The sequence below is a fragment of the Macaca nemestrina genome, chromosome 2 (assembly GCF_043159975.1).
Source record: "Macaca nemestrina isolate mMacNem1 chromosome 2, mMacNem.hap1, whole genome shotgun sequence".
Taxonomy (NCBI): Eukaryota; Metazoa; Chordata; class Mammalia; order Primates; family Cercopithecidae; genus Macaca; species Macaca nemestrina.
This window is the reverse complement of record NC_092126.1, coordinates 180398995-180415853: the sequence shown is the minus strand read 5'-3', so window position 1 is coordinate 180415853 and position 16859 is coordinate 180398995.

The following is a 16859-nucleotide window of genomic DNA, read 5'->3' as shown; positions in this document are numbered from 1 at the left end:
AACTACATACGTATCAGTCAACTTGATGTAATGGTGTTAGTTCTTGTTTTAACATAAAGCAGCTTTGTAACCTTGAATAAGTTTTCAAAAAACACTTTCTTTGCTTCAGATTTTTAATTCTTTGAATGAATGATATATTCTCTGCCATCTCAGGTGGTTGATGTGTGGATTAAATGAGAAAGCAAAATTTCAGTAACTTAAAATCTATAAAGCAGTGTGTAAATGCAAATGTTGTTACTATTAATGATGCAGTAGTTTTTGCTCCTTAGTTCAGCTAAAACCAGCTCCTTGTCACACAATCAGGAAAGATTGGGCATGCATACTCATTGAAAGGTGAGGAGAGCAGAATTTACTAAAAGAAAACTCTCAGCTGTAAAAGACGTCCTACTAACAGGCTCAGATTGAACACCACACTACCACGCACGAGCTGAAGAAGCCAGGCTCCTCCCCACTGCAGAAGGTGCAAATTCCTGTGGCTCCACCCCATTTCTCCAGTGTGCATGGGGACATTATTTAGAAACAATCAGTCAGGAAAGGGCAGGCAAACAGGGGCAGTTTGCCCTCTGGGTCGCGCGTTTCATCTGGGATCAGCAGTCCGGTCTTTCAGCTTCTCCCAGTTTTATGCTTGAAGGTAGGGTTTCTCTGGGGACCTCTGGCTATCTCCTGCCGAGGGATTATTATTATTATAGGTGTTTAAATATTTGTTTTCATTTAAAAAAATTAGATTGATCCTACTCTTACTCAGACACACACGCATACACACACATCCCATACATATACCCTTAATTGAGTAGAGGGAAGGAAAATGTAGTGCATCTTTTTTCTACTGTTAAAAGCTCTGCTTTGTTCATTACCCTTCCATTACTTTTCCTTCCTTTTCTTCCCATAGGGCAATGAAGATAAGCTCCTGTTGATGGTTCATGAATTTCAATGTATGTTCCCAGGGGCAGGGTATTTTCCATGCAATGTCCCCAGTATTAGAATTTCCTGGTGCTTGTGTTTTCAGAGAACCCGTGTTTAAACCTTCAGGCCAATATGTAAATCTGTTTTTGTTCCTTTAAACAGAAGACTTGTGTTTGTTTCAAAAGAGATATGCATTAAATAAGTATTTATTCAATATTACAGATGTTAAAACTAAGAGACTTTCTCAGCGACAAGTTAAGTGAAAGAAGTGCAGGAACTGAAGCTGCATTTCCAAGTGCCTGGCCCTCAACAAGTGTCCACCAAGCAAAGCATAATTGAAAGGATTATCTCATTGTAACAAGGAATGTGCACATGTGCACGTAGAGAGACATTGAAGTACGATCCCCACAATCCTTATAGCTATTTTCTCTGGATGTTGAGATCATTTGCATTTACTTTCTTTTTATACTTTCACATAGTTACAATTATTTTACAATCAGCATGCAATTTTTATATCATTAGAAATGATATAAAAACTATTTTGTAGAGAAAAGATAATGCCATTCCAATACAATCCAGTAGCTTTACAATAAATAGTTTTATTGAGTTTTATGAAACCTATTATGCCCACTGTTTAAAGAATAATTTAAAGGGATAAACAGTTGTATGGGTTGTATGTATTCTACATCTTGTAAAATATTGAATTTCTTTCTTTTTCCACCTGAGTTAAAAATGAATTGAATTTTTATTTTCATAACTAGCTTGCTTTTTGTAAGTTGCTGAATTACACAATGGTATACCTTCAAATCACATATTATTTAGTTTTGCATGTTTTTCAGTTTTACGTAAAATGGTTAATTTTGTATATACATCTTTCCGGATTTTTTTTGTTTTAATTCAGCCTTAGCTGTGAAACTCATGCCTCTTGACACACATAATCATTCTTGGATATTTTCATTGCTCAAAAATGTTCCCTGGAAGGACTATAGTTCATTTTACTTATCCATTCTACCTCCCACAGGCAAAGATGTTTTTTTCAGTACTAAAAATGCTGCTAAAATTGTTATTCTACAAATATTCCCATGAATATTGTATTGGTGCATTTTCATGCTGCTGATAAAGACAAAACTGAGACAGGGTAATTTGTAAAGAATAAGAGGTTTAATGAACTCACAGTCACATGTGGCTGGAGAAGCCTCACAATCATGGTGGAAGGCAAAAGGTATGTCTTGCATGGCGGCAGACAAGAGAGAAGAGAGCCAAGCAAAAGGGGTTACCCCTTGCAAAGCCATCAGATCTCGTGAGACTTATTCACTATCATGAGAACAGTATGGGGGAACCGCTCCCATGATTCAATTACCTCACACCAGGTCCCTCCCACAACATGTGAGAATTATCCGAGGTAAAATTCAAAATGAAATTTGGGTGGGGACAGAGCCAAACCATATCACTCTGCCCCTGGCCCCTCCCAAATCAAATGTCCTCACATTTCAGAATCAATCATGCCTTCCCAACAGTCCCCAAATCTTAACTCATTTCAGCATTAACTCAAAAGTCCACAGTCCAAGTCTCATCACAGACAAAGTAAATCTCTTCTGCCTGTTAGCCTATAAAATCAAAAGCAAGTTAGTTAATTTCTAGATACTCTGGGGGTACAGGCATTGGATAAATATACCTATTCCAAATGGGAAAAATGGGCCAAAGTAAAAGGTGTAAAGGCCCTATGTAAGTCTGAAATCCAGTGGAACAGTCAAATCTTAAAACTCCGAAATGATCTCCTTTGACTCCATGTCTCACATCCACGTCATGCCAGCACAACAAGTGGGTTTCCATGGTGTTGGGCAACTCCAATCCTGTGGCTTTGCAGGGCACAGCCTCCCTCCTGGCTGCTTTTGTGGGCTGGCTTTGAGGGTCTGTGGCTTTTCCAGGCACATGGTACAAGTTGCTGATAGGTCTACCATTCTGGGATCTGGAGGACTGTCACCCTCTTCTTATGGCTCCAGTAGGCAGCATTCCAGTGGGAACTGTGGACTTCAACCCCACATTTCCCTTCTGCACTGCCCTACAAGGGGTTCTCCACAAGGGCCTTCCCCTGCAGCAAACTTTTGCCTGGACGTTGAGGTGTTTCCACACATCCTCTGAAATCTAGGTGGAGGTTCCCAAACCTCAATTCTTGACTTCTGTGCACCCACAGACTCAACACGACTTAAGAAGCTGCCAAGGCTTGTGCCTGCACCCTCTGAAGCAACAACCTGAGTTGCACCTTGGCCCCTTTTAACCATGGCTAGAGTGGCAGGGACACAGAGCACCAAGTCCCTAGGCTGCACACAGTAGAGAGGCCCTGGACCTGGGCCATGAAATAATTTTTTCCTCCTAGCCCTCTGGGTCTGTGATGGGAGGGGCTGTTGCAAATATCTCTGACATGCCCTGGAGACATTTTCCCCATTGTTTTCATGATGAACATTTGGCTCCTCATTATTTTTGCAAATTTCTGCAGCTGGCCCAAATTTCTCCTTAGAAAATGAGTTTTCCTTTTCTATCTCATCATCAGGCTGCAAAGTTTCTGAACTTTTATGCTGTGTTTTCCTTTTAAAATTGAATGCTTTTAAAAGTACCTAAGTCAACTCTTGAATGCTTTGCTGCTTAGAAATTTATTCCAACAGATACTCTAAATTATCTTCTTAAGTTCAAAAGTTCCACAGTTCTCTAGGGTGGGTTAAAATACTACCAGTCTTTTTGCTAAAACATAGCAAGAGTCACCTATACTTCAGTTCCCAACAAGTTCTTCATATCCATCAAACACTACCTCAGTCTTGATTTCATGTCCATATAATTATGAGCATTTTGGTCAAAGTCATTCAACAAGTCTCCAGGAAGTTCCAAACTTTCTCACATTTTTCTGCCTTCTAAGCCCTCCAAACTCTTCCAACCTCTGCCTATTACCCAGTTCCAGAGTCTCTTCCCCATTTTTGGGTATGGTTACAGCTGTGCCCCAATCTACCAGTACTAACACACTGCATTAGTCTGTTTTCACATTGCTATAAATACATACCCGAGACTGAGTAATTCATAAAGAAAAAGAGTTTTGATGGACTCACCATTCTGCATGACTGGGGAGGCCTCAAATCATGATGGAAGGTGAAAGGTATGTCTTACGTGGTGGCAGACAAGAGAGAAGAGAGCCAAGTGAAAGGGGTTTCCCCTTTTAAGCCATCAGATCTTGTGAGACTTATCACTACCACAAGAACAGTATGGGGAAAACCCCTGATTCAATTATCTCCCCCTGGTCCCTCCCACAACATGTGGAAATTATGAGAGCTATAATTCAAGATGATATTTGGGTGGGGGACACAGCCAAACCATATAGAGTATATTCTTCTTATCTTCGTGTGTGTGTGTGTGTGTGTGTGTGTATTTATATTTATATTTATTTTATTTTATTTTATCTTATTTTATTTATTTTTTTGAGACATGGTCTCTGTCACCCAGGCTGAAGTACAGTGTTGCAATCTCTGCTCACTGCAACCTCCATCTCCCAGGTTCAAGTGATCTTCCCACCTCAGCCTGCTAAATAGCTAGCACTACAGGCCTGTACCACTACACCAAAATAATTCTTGTATTTTTAGTAGAGACAGGTTCCTCCATGTTGCCCAGGCTGGTCTCAAACTCCCAGGCTTCAGTGTTCGCCCATCTTGGCCTCTCAAAATGCTGGGATTACAGGCATGAGCCACTGCACCGAACCTCTTCTTACATTGTTATTATATTTTTTTACTCTAAATTTTTGGGGTATAGCCTATTTTTCTTTTTTTAATTTCTTAAACTGTATAAGGGATTAATATTTATTTCTTTTTTCTTTTCTAATATAAGACTAACATTTTAAATGTCTTTTAAACACTGCAGTAGCTATATCCTAGACATTTTGACTTGTAGAATTTTTGTTTTCGTCTCTTATAAGTATTTTAGCAATTAGAAGTTAATTTCAAATTTAAAAAATTTATGTATGCATGTATATATTTTTTGCAATTTTAAACTTGTTAATCTTTCATTTAATTCCAGTAAGAGCAGAAAACATTTGTAGGGTATTGACTCTCAAGTTTGCTGTAATTCTCTTTGTTACCAATTATAATAAGTGGTTTTTTTTTTTGTTTTTTTTTTTTTTGTTTTTTTTTGCTTGCGTTTAAAAATAAAGAAGGACTTCCAATAGTTGGACATCAAATTTTATATATTTGGTTTGCTGTGATTAACTTTCATCTTTCATCTTTTATATTTAAGATTATAATTTATTTCAAGCATAATTTCAATGGAGAATTGTTTTCCATATTGAAACTAAACTCAAGTCCAGCTGCTCACTCTTTGAAAGCCAAAATATTAATATGATAAAAGAGGTGCAGTGAAAGGAGAGCAATTTTACTCAAATGCTGGCAGTTGAGAATGGCTAGGCTCATACCTCCAAAAACAATTTCAAAATTTTAAGGAAATAGGTAGGTTTTAGAAGGAAAGGTTGGCATGGGAAGCATGTGAGAGTGGGGCAGGGTGCAGGAACTGCGTGTCTTGTTCTGATAGCTAACTTGAACTTCTGCCCACCTGAAGCATAGGCTGGTGCCATCTCAACAATGGCCAAGTTGTAGATTAACCGCCTTGATAATTGCTAGATGCAGAGAATTCTACAGCTGGGTCTTCCTGCCTAGTTTACTTCAAAATTAGCCCCTGGAATTTACAAGCAAGTGCATATTTAGATAAGTGAGCACAGTGCAAGGGAGTGCCTGGTGGGAAGGAAGGGAAACAGAGTTAAAATGTATTACAAGACTAAGACCAGAGAGAAGAAATAAAATTTTGAAATGCATTGTAAAGCTAAGCCACTTGGTTACAATATGGATATTAAGTTGCTGATAGAATGATTTTTTCTATAAAATGATTTTTATAGGCTCTCTCTTGTGTTTTATTAATCTGTATTGCTATTTTTTGATAATACCATACTCCTTTGATTATAATAGCTTTATAGCTACTGTAGTAGCTGTAAGTTTTAAAGTCAGGTAGAATAAATCTTCCAATTTGTGTTTCATTTTTAAAAATCTCTTTGGATCTTCTAGATCCTTTGCATTTAAATAAATATTTTATAAACAATTTGTTAACTTCTTTAAAAATTGCAGGAATGTTCAATGGGATCATTTGAATGTACACAGATTTAGGTAGAATAAAATCTAACAATCAAGAGACTTTCAACTCATGAACATGGCCTTACTCTCCACCTATGTAGTTCTTTATTTCCTGTAAACACTTTAGAGTTTGTAGTCTAGAAACTTTCATGGCTGTTGTTAAATTTATTTCTCTATATGTATTTTAGGTTATTGTAAAAGGATTTCAAAGATGTGCTAACATTTTTGCTAATATATTAAAAATACGATTGATTTTTTTCAAAATTATCCTTTTTATATTACCTTCTTGATTCATTTATTAGTTCTTGCTTGCCTGTAGATTCCTAAGGATTTTCTATATTAAATAAATAAGCTATTTGTAAATAGAAGAGCAGGAGCTTTTTCTGTTCAGAGCTTCATGTTTTCTGTATATTTTCCATGCCCTATATATTGGGGCTTCACGGTGTCTTTTGGTATAATATCAAATACATATGATTTGAGTAAAAATTCTTGCCTTGTTTTCAAACATAACAACTAAAAAATCAGTATTTCACCATTAAATACGATGTTACACTTAGGTTTTTGTTAAATGCTTTTTATTTGATTGAAAAAGTTGCTTTTATTATTAGTTTGCTGAGAATTTTTATTATAAATGAGTGTTAATCTTTTAAAATACTGTATTTGTTTCCATTAATATCTTTATTTGCAACGATTACTTTCTAAAGATTAAATCTACTTTATTTCGTTAACAACATGAAGCACATTAGTTACTTTGCATATTTTAAACCAATTTGGAGTTCCAATCCTTAATTCTATTCTGCTAGTAATGCATATATTTTTTTAAAATTTTACTTTAAGTTCCAGAATACATGTGCAGAACGTGCAGGTTTGTTACATATGTATACACGTGTCAAGATGGTTTGCTGCACCCATCAACCCATCATTTAGATTGTAAACCTGGCATGCATTAGGTATTTGTACTAATGCTCTCCCTCCCTTTGCCCCCCACCCCCTGACACGGCCTGGTGTGTTTTGTTCCCCTCCCTGTGTTCATGTGTTCTCATTGTTCAACTCCTACTTATGAGTGAGAACATGTGCTGTTTGTTTTTTCTATTCCTGTGTTTGTTTGCTGAGGATGATGGCTTCCAGCTTCATCCTTGTCCCTGGAAAGGACATGATCTCATTCTTTTATATGGCTGCATAGTATTCCACGGTGTATATGTGGCACATTTTCTTTATCCAGTCTATCATTGATGGGCATTTAGGTTGGTTCCATGTCTTTGCTATTGTAAATAGTGCTGCAGTAAACAAATGTATGCATTTGTCTTTATAGCAGAATGATTTATACTCATTTGGGTATATAACCATAATGGGATTGCTGGGTCAAATGGTATTTGTGGTTCTAGATCCTTGAGGAATCCCCACACTGTCTTCCACAGTGGTTGAACTAATTTACATTCCTACCAACAGTGTAAAAGCGTTCCTATTTCTCCAAAGCCTTGCCAACATCTACTGTTTCCTGACTTTTTTAATAATCGCCATTCTGACTGGCATGAGATGAAATTTCATTGTAGTTTTGATTTGCATTTCTCTAACGATCAGTGATGTTGAGTTTTTTTTCACATGCCTGTTGGTCACATAAATGTCTTCTTTTGAGGAGTGTCTGTTCATATCTTTCGCCCACTTTTGATGGGGTTGTTTTTTTTCTTGTAAATTTGTTTAAGTTCCTTGTAGATTCCGGATATTACACCTTTGTCAGATGGGTGGATTGCAAACATTTTCTCCCATTCTGTAGGTTGCCTCTTCACTCTGATGATAGCTATTGCTGTGCAGAAGGCAGAAGCTCTTCAGTTTAGTTAGATCCCATTTGTCAATTTTGGCTTTTGTTGCAATTGCTTTTGGGATTTTCGTAATGAAATCTTTGTCCATGCATATGTCCTGAATGGTATTGCCTTGGTTTTCTTTTACGGTTTTAATCATTTGGGGTTTTACATTTAAATTTTTAGTATATCTTGAGCTAATTTTTGTATCAGGTGTAAGGAAGGAGTCCAGTTTCAGTTTTCTGCATATTGCTAGCCAGTTTGCCCAGCACAATTTATTAAATAGGGAATCCTTTCCCCATTGCTTATTTTGTTCCGTTTGTCAAAGGTCAGATGGTTGTAGAAATGTAGTGTTATTTCTGAGGTTTCTGTTCTTCTGTTCCATTGGCATATATATCTGTTTTGGTACCAGTACTGTGCAGTTTCAGTTACTGTAGTAATGTAGTACAGTTTGAAGTCAGGTAGCATGATGCCTCCAGCTTTGTTCTTTTTGCTTAGAATTGTCTTGGCTCTACAGGGTGTTCTTTGATTCCATGTGAAATTTAAATAATTGTTTTTTCTAATTCTATGAAAAATGTCAATAACATTTTAATGGGAATAGCATTGAATCTATAAATTATTTGGGGTACTATGTTCATTTTCATGATACTGATTCTTCCTATCAATGAGGATAACATGTCTGTCCATTTGTTTGTGTTCTCTGTTATTTCCTTGAGCAGTGGTTTGTGGTTCTCCTTCACTTCCCTTGTTAGCTGTATTCCTAGATATTTTATTCCCTTTGTAGCAATTGTAAATGGGAATTCATTCATGATTTGGCTCTCTGCTTGTCTATTGTTGGTGTATAGGAATGGTTGTGATTTTTGCCTATCAATTTTATATCCTGAGATTTTGTTGAAGTTGCTTATCTGTTTAAGGAGTTTTTGGGCTGAGATGATAGGGTTTTCTAAATATAAAATTATGTCATCTGCAAACAAAGACAATTTGACTTCCTCTCTTCCTATTTGAATTCCTTCTCTTGCCTGATTGCCCTGACCAGAAATTCCAATACTGTGTTGAAAAGGAGTGGTGAGAGAGGGCATCCCTGTTTTGTGCCAGTTTTCAAAGGGAATGCTTCCAGCTTTTGCCCATTCAGTATAATATTGGCTGTGGGTTTTTCATAAATAACTCTTATTATTTTGAGATATGTTCCATCAGTACCTAGTTCATTGAGCCTTTTTAACACAAAGGAAAGCTGAATTTTCTCAAAGGCCTTTTCTACATTTATTGAGATGATCAGGTGGTTTTTGTCTTTGGTTCTGTTTAAGTGATGGATTGCATTTATTGATTTGCGTATTTTGAACCAGCCTTGCATCCCAGGGATGAAGCCAGTTTGATCATGGTGGATAAGCTTTTTGATGTGCTTTTGGATTCAGTTTGCCAGTATTTTATTGAGGATTTTCACATCAATGTTCATCAGGCATAGTGGCCTGTAGTTTCCTTCTTTTGTTGTGTCTCTGTCAGGTTTTGCTATCAGGATGATGCTGGCCTCATTAAATGAGTTAGGGAGGAGTCCCTTCTTTTCAACTGCTTGGAATAGTTTCAGACAGAATGGCACCAGCTCCTCTCTGTACCTCTGGTTGAATTTGGCTGTGAATCTATCTGGTTCTGGGCTTTTTCTGGTTCGTAAGCTATTAATTGCTGCCTCAATATCAGAACATGTTGTTGGTCTATTCAGGGATTCAACCTCTTCCTGGTTTAGTCTTGGGAGGATGTATATGTCTAGGAACTTATCCATTTCTTCTAGATTGTCTATTTTATTTGTGTAGATGTGTTTTTAGTATTCTCTGGTGGCATGATTCTTATAGCAGTCACATGAATGCACCTCACAAACTTCCTACTACAAGGATCATAAATGACTACAAGCTTCAGGTACTATACTTTGAAATCCACTGTAGTATTTTTGCCACTTGATTATTAAAATCTTCCTCTGCTGAGATCACCCATTAATGAGCAATCATATGGGATGCAAATATCTTCATAGTTTTTGACTGCTCAGAGAGGTCCCTCCACATACCTCTACCCCAAATTTCTTTGTTACCACATTTCCAAACATGCTTTTCCAAGTCCCTGACCATCCAGCCAAACCATTGGCCACAGCCCATGAATCAGTATATAGTCACACATCTGGCCATTTCTCCTTCCATGCGAAGTGCACAATCAGGTGCATTGCTCAAAGTTCTGCCCACTGGGAAGATTTCCCTTCAGCGTTGTCCTTCAGAGATGTCCTAGAAAGGGGCTGTAGTGCTGCAGCTGTCCACTTCCAGGTGGTGTCTGCATATCGTGCAGAACCATCTGTGAACCAGGCCCTAGTCTTCTCTTCCTTTGTCAGCTGATCATTGGGAACTCCCCATGAGGTCATCTATGCAGGCTTGAGGAGAAAAGTCATGTGTACAGGAGTGGAGATCATAGGCATTTGAGCCACTTCCACGTTTAAATTACTGTGCCTTCAGGACCTGCTCGAGCCTGATCATGTATATACCACTTTCATTTGATGATAGAATGCTGCTGTGCATGACTGGCTTTATGGCTAGATGGATCAGAAAGTACCTGGTTCATGATAGGCAGTTCAGGTTGCATGTTGACTTGATGACCCGTAGTCAAACGTTCAGTTTCCACCAAAGCCCAGTAACAGGCCAAGAGCCATCTCTCAAAAGGAGAGTAGTTATCTGCAGAAGATGGCAAGGTCTTGCTCCAAAATGCTAGAGGCCTCCTCTATGATTCACCTATGGGGGCCTGCCAAAGACTCCATACAGCATCCCTATCTGCCACTGACACCTCAAGCACCATTGGATGTGCTGGGCCCTATGGTCCAAATGGCAGAGCAGCTTGCACAGCAGCCTGGAGCTGTTGCAGAGCCTTCTACTGTTCTGAACCCCACTCAAAACTGGCAACCTTTCAGGTCATTTGATAAATGGGCTGGAGTAACATACCCAAATGAAGAACATGTTGCCTCCAAAATCCAAATATGTCCACTAGGCATAGTTCCTCTTTATTGGTTATAGGAGGACCCAAATGCAACAACTTATCCTTCACCTTAGAGGGAATATCTCAACAGGCTCCACCCCACTGGATCCCTAGAAATTTTACTGAGGTAGAAGCTTCCTGAATTTTAGTCAGATTTATTTCCCATCCTCTGGCATGCAAATGTCTCACTGATAAGTCCAGTGGGTTTGCTACTTCTTGTTCACTGGATCCAATCAGCATAATGTAATCAATGTAATGGACCAGTGTGATATCTTGCAGAAATGAAAAGTGATCAAGGTCTCTCCAAATAAGATTATGACACAAAGCTGGAGAGCTCATACACTCCTGAGGTAGAAAAGTAAGGGCATACTGCTGGCCTTGTCAGCTGAAGGCAAATTGCTTCTGGTGGGCCTTATGGACAGGAATAGAAAAAAAGGCATTTGTGAAGTCAATGGCTGCATACCAGGTGCCAGGCGATGTGTTAATTTGCTCAAGGAATGAAATCACATCTAGTACAGCAGGTGCAATTGTACTCACCACTTGGTTATGCGAACAATAACCCATTGTTATTCTCCAAGATCCATCTGTCTTCTGCACAGGCCAAATGGGAGAGTTGAACAGGGATACAGTCAGAATCACTACTTCTCCATCTTTCAAGTCCTTGATGGTGGTACTAATCTCCGCAATCCCTCCAAGGATGAAAAGTTGTTGTTGTTGTTGTTGTTATTGTTTTTGATTTATGATTTTTCTAGATAGAGAAAGCTCTAATGGCCTTTCCCACAGTAATAGCCCTCACCTGACCATCAGGTAGTCAGTGTGGTTGTTCTGCCAGCTGCTAAGTTTATCTATGCCAATTATGCATTCTGGAACTGGGGAAATGACCACAGGATGAGTCTGGGACCCACTGGACCCACTATAAGTCAGACCCAAGCTAAAACTTAGTCAATTACTTGACCTCCATAAGCCCCTACTTTAACTGGAGGATCACAATGATGTTTTGAGTCCCTTGAAATCAACATCAGCTCAGAGCCAGTGTCCAGTAGTCCCTGAAATCTCTGATCATTTCTCTTTCCTCAATGCAGTTACCCTGGTAAAAGGCTGGAGGTCTCATTGGTGAAGGATGGGAAAAAGATTCACTGGATAGATTGTTGGTAATGTAGTGGGGTCGTTCCTCAAGGGGACCTGGCCTTCCCTTCATTCAAGTAGTTCTGTTTCTGTAAACTGACTTGAGTCTGGAAATTGATTGAAGGGCTGTGAGTCTCTGTTTTTGTAATTCAAATTATTCTTTTGTCCATTTGACCTAGAAATTTTCTCCTTATACAAATTATGTAGGAAAACAGTAGGCTTCCTATCAATCATACTTCTAGGAGCATCATGATTAATTAGCCAATGTCAGAGCATTACATGAATCAGATGATTCTGATTGTCACTTTGCCTCTGCTGTCCATTATGGTAGCTATGCTCACCTTGACTTGGATGGTGGAGTGCTGTCACTTGGCCCCTGAAAACTCAGGATCCAATTATTCCCACTATATTTACATTTTGTAGTTGAGTGACTGTGGTTCCTATTGTTAGATCTGACACATAGAGAAAAGAAATCACAGGGTTCTTCAAAGATGCAGGTTCTGCCCTCACAAATCTATTTCACAAGACATTGGTCAATGGTATATCATCTGAACTCTGCCAGCTGGGACGAGTAGGACTAAAGTGACTAACCCATTCCACCATCCTAGTCTCCCTAAGCCTTTGGATCCCTTCCTTTACATTAAACAAAGGGAGATCAGGCGTTTCCTGCTCACTCACATTGGGCCATCTTTTAATCCATATTTCAGCTAACCAAGCAAATAAACTATTCAAATCTTTTTTTCCCGACTCTCTGAGTCACAACATTAAATGCAGAGTTCCTACTTATTGTGCCCAGCTCAATACATTCAGCCTGATCTAACTTTATGCTCTTTCTCCCATTATCTCATACCTTTAATACCCATTCTCACATCTGTCCTCTAGAATTCTCTTTATATAAATTAGAGAAATCAAGCAGTTCTTTTTACATGTAATACACCTCCTCATGGGTGACACTCAACCTCATTTCTAGGGGCCCACTGGGACTTTAGTCTAGTTATAGGTCTAGAAGCAAACAGAGGTTTTGGGGGTGGCTCCTGAGGAGAATCAACATTATTTTGCCTGACAACTGCTTCAGGGGAGTCCATCACTTTGCCTCAGGCAGCATAGGGTTTATCTACTCAGGCAAAGGTGAAAAGACTGGTGGCAACATGGATCAGGGAGGGAATGTTGCCACTACTGGGGATGGGAAAGCTGTTCTTCTGGCAAAAAAGTTTCATCAGAGTTTACAAACTCTGTGTCCGCAGCTTCATCAGGGTCCTCCCACACATCCCCGTTCCAAATTGCAGGGTCCCATTCTTTCCCAATCAATTCCCTCACTTTAACAGTAGACACCTGGCAAGGCTGTGCATGCACCTTTTGTTGCAGGTCAGTCACTCGAATGATAAAAGCTTGTGTCTGTTTTTCCACAATTTCTGCTCTTTGTCTACAGGAGATAAAACTCTCATTCAGGGCACTCTTAGCAGATTTGAGGCTCAGTATCTGCTTGCAAAGCCAGGAGACAGAATCCCTGAGTTCACCATTTATTTCATCACTTTGTCCCCTGTACTTAGGAGCAACCAACCAGTCTCATTATGTTCCTTGGTTCTCCACGTATGGTCAAAGGTATTATGTATAGAGTAATGAAACTCCTTGCCTCTCATGAGTGGTGAATCAGTGGCAGACGCATTTATTTTGCATAACTCTCTAAACAGTTCAGGCCAAGGACTATCGGTGTTCTCTATACTATTGGAAGTAGAGTTCTTAACGTTTTTAGGCCTAATCATGTTAAGCAACCAACTCCAGAAACCCCAAAACCAATGAAATAACTCTATCTTTAATATTCTGTTCCTCTAGAACCACTCCTGATACCAAAATCTGTATTAGTCAGGGTTCCATAAAGGGGCAGAGCTAATAGGATAGATATGTAAAGGAGTTTATTAAGTTTTAACTTACATGATAACAAGGACCCGCAATAGGCTGTCTGCAAGCTTGAGGAGCAAGGAAACCCAGTCTGAGTCTCAAAACTGAAGAACTTGGAGTCTGATATTTGAGAGCAGTAAGCATCCAGCACAAGAGAAATATGTAGGCTGGGAGAGTAGGCTAGTTTCGCCTTTTCATATGTTTTCACCTGCTTTATATTCGCTGGCAGCTGATTTGATTGTGCCCACCAGATTAAGGTGAGCCTGCCTTTCCCAGCCCACTGACTCAAATGTTAATCGCCTTTGGCAACACCCTCACAGAGACACCCAGGAACAATACTTAGCATCCTTGAATCCAATCAAGTTGACAGTATTAACCATCACAGGTGGTGAATGTAGGTGTTTTATTGAGTGGTGGAGGTGCCTCTCAGTAGGATGGATGGGGAACTGGAGTGGGAAGATAATCTTCCCCTTGGAGTCTGGCCATCCTGTGGCCGATCTCCTCTCCGACCATCCTCAGAAGGACTCCTTTCAATGTTCAGATGCTCCTTCTCTTTTCTTCTTCTCTCCTGTGCTGTTCTGCTGCTTTTCTGCTCTTCTGTCCACTTAGTAGTTAGAGTTAATATTGTATTCTTGAAAAAAACTGGAAGTCTTGCAACCATTTATATCCATCTATTTCATCTACTATGTTCCTTTATGCTATGTTTGTCATCTGTATGACATCAGTGTACAATATATTTTGCATTAAACTATATATGTTGAAATAAGTTAAGAGAACATAAAAGCAATCTTTTTATATTTACTTCAATATTGATTCTGTCCCATTATTTTTCAGTCCATGAAAGTTTTAATTTATGCAGATATGCTTGCGATTTATTTTCTTGGTTTTGTTTTATCTGAACATGGATGGGTTTAATGTCTCCATTCAGTTTTCAGAAAACATTTATATTGGGATATAAATTACATAACACACAATTTACCCATTTAAAGTGTACAATTTGTAGCTTTTTACATATTCACAAGGTTGTGCATCCACAATCAATATTTTCATCACCCCAAAAATAAACCCTCCATCCTATAGTCATCACCACCAAAGGCCCCTTCTTCCCTAGCCCTGCACAAGCACTTTTAATTTATTTATTGTGCTAAGAACATTTACAATGAGATGTAACCTCCTAACAAATGATTATGTGCCATTGTTAATTATAAGCACACCGTTGCATAGCATATCTCTAAAACTTACTAATTCGGTGTAACTGAAACCTTTTATAAGCATTGAACAGCAAGTCCCTGTCTGTTCTGGTCTCCCCACAGATCCCTGACAACAACCAATGTCTACTCTCTGTTTCTATGAGTTTAACTGTTTTATATACCTTATGTAAGTGAAATTATGACACCATTGATTTTTGATGAAGAATTTACTGGATAAGAATTACACATTGACAGTTTTAAAAAAAAATTTTTTCTGAAAAGTTTAAGAATTTTTTACACTGTCTTGTGTTCCATAGTTTTTTTAGTATTTTTCCCTGCTTTAAGGATTTTTTCTGTATATTTGGTTTTCAACAATTTGACTATGAAGTGCCAAGAAGTGGTTTATTCAATTTACCCTCTTTGGAGTTCACTGAGCTTCCTGAATTACAGATTTATGGCTTTCCTTAAGTTTGGAGAAATTTCACTCACTTTTTCTTAAATATTTGTCTTGATCTATTATGTCTCTTCATCTATTCTGAGACTCCATAACTATATGTTAGACATTTTGATATTTCATCACAGAGCTCTAAGACTGTGTATATTTTTCAACCTTATTTCTCTGTATTAAATATTAAAGGGACACGACTGATCTTAAAAGTTTATTGGCTGTTTCCCTCTATCATATCCATTCTACTGTAAAGCTCATCCAATTTTTTAAATGTTATATACTATTTTTCAGTTAAAATTTTTATTTTACAAAATACTGTGTAGTTTAGTTTTCTGGTGAGATTCTCTATCTTTTCATTCAATATGAGTGCATTTTCTTTGTCATCATTGAAGGTTGTAAAGTCCTCGTGTATTGACACCTCTGTATAGATTATTTCAGGGTTCTTCTCTGTTAATTATCTTTAATATTGAGAATGAGTCATAGTTTTCTGATTCTTTATATGTTGAGTAAATTGGAATTTTATCTTAAAATATTTGAATGTTTTGTTTTTGAAACTAAATTTTATTATCTCATTTCAAAGAGTAAAGCTGTGCTTGTTTTAGCAGGCAATTTATTTGGGTACGCTCAAACAGTAAGCTCTGCCCCACCTGCAATAAGTTTATTTCTCCAGTTTCCTAGGCCATGAAGATAGTGAGTTTTTTGTTGAAGTTATTAACTATTCTATGTCATGCCACTACTGAGTACTGTTCTCCAGCAAAAGCACAAAGTATAGATCTGCTGCTCCCTTTCTTTAAATTTTAACTTATCTGTGGTATGTTTTGACAAGATTTGAATTCCCTAAAAAATCTGCTTACCTTTTCTTCTAAGTAGTTTTAAAAATATTATTTCTTTACTTTGTATTTTTTAAATTTCCATTTATCCATTATCTATGAATTTTGAGCTGTTAGGAACTTCCTTTCCTGTACCGCAAACAGAACTCTGATGTCTCTGTTTTTAATCATTTTGACTACTTAGATTTATGTTGAATAAAATTCAAAGTAAAATAATACTTCTGAAAATAAATTTTACATTTATAGAAGTATAAACATATCCTTGTGTAATAAACAACGTGTTTTCTGTTTTAGAGAGAGATGGGGTCTGCCTCTGTCACTGAGGCTGGGGTGACATGATCTCAGCTCACTGCAATCTGCACATCCCAGGCTCAAGCCAATCTCCCATCTCAGTCTCCTAAGTAGGTGCGACTACAGGCATAGCCACCTTGCCAGGCTAATTTTTGTAGAGACAGGATTTTGCCATGTTGCCAAGGCTGGTCTCCAACTCCTGGGCTCAAACTATC